The sequence below is a fragment of the Eimeria mitis genome, genomic scaffold (assembly GCF_000499745.2).
Source record: "Eimeria mitis Houghton genomic scaffold, Emh_scaff2708, whole genome shotgun sequence".
Lineage (NCBI taxonomy): Eukaryota > Apicomplexa > Conoidasida > Eucoccidiorida > Eimeriidae > Eimeria > Eimeria mitis.
Window position 1 is genome coordinate 3766 of NW_013571053.1, and position 695 is coordinate 4460.

The 695-nt window shown below is 35.0% G+C and overlaps 1 protein-coding gene across 1 annotated transcript in view; it reads right to left on the reverse strand.

The window, feature by feature from the left end:
• EMH_0057560 (uncharacterized protein) overlaps window positions 1-695 on the reverse strand; it is a gene marked incomplete at both ends in the record, with an annotated part of 3248 nt that overhangs the window by 1051 nt on the left and 1502 nt on the right. The gene's annotated exons all lie outside the window — the stretch shown is intronic.

A 695-nucleotide genomic window follows, 5' to 3' on the forward strand; every position in this document is an offset into this window, starting at 1 on the left:
GTTTTTGTTTTGTAACTTTTAGTGTCTCCCTTTGTCTCCTTTTGTCTCCTTTTTATTGTCTTCTTTTGTCTCCTTTTTGTTGTCTCCTTTTGTCTCCGTTTTCCCCTTTTTGCTGTCTCTTCTTGTATCCTTTTGTCTTTCGTTTGTCTCCTTTTGTCTCCTTTTGTCTCCTTTTGTCTCCTTTTGTCTCCTTTTCTCTCCTTTTGTCTCCTTTTATCCCCTTTTTATTGTCTCCTTTTGTCTCCTTTTTTTATTGTCTCCTTTTATCTCCTTTTTGCTGTCTCCTTTTGTCTCCTTTTTACTGTCTCCTTTTTTCTCGCCTGTGTTGTTTCTTCCTCGTTATTTCTTTCTGTCTCCTTTTGTCTCCTTTTGATGTCTCTTTGTGTCTCCTTTTGTCTCCTTTTGTCTCCTTTTCTTTCTTTCTGTCTCCTTTTCTCTCTTTTCTGTTCTGTATTTCTGTCTCTTTTTGTCTCCTTTTGTCTCCTTTTGTCTCCTTTTTACTGTCTCCTTTTGTCTCCTCCGTTGTCTCCTTTTGTCTCCTCCTTTGTCTCCTTTTGTCTCCTCCTCTTTCTCCCTCTCTCGCCCTCTCTCCCCTCACCATCTTCATTTACATTTACTTATCTACATTTATTTATTTATATTTATTTATTTATATTTATTTATTTATATTTATTTATTTATATTTATTTATTTTT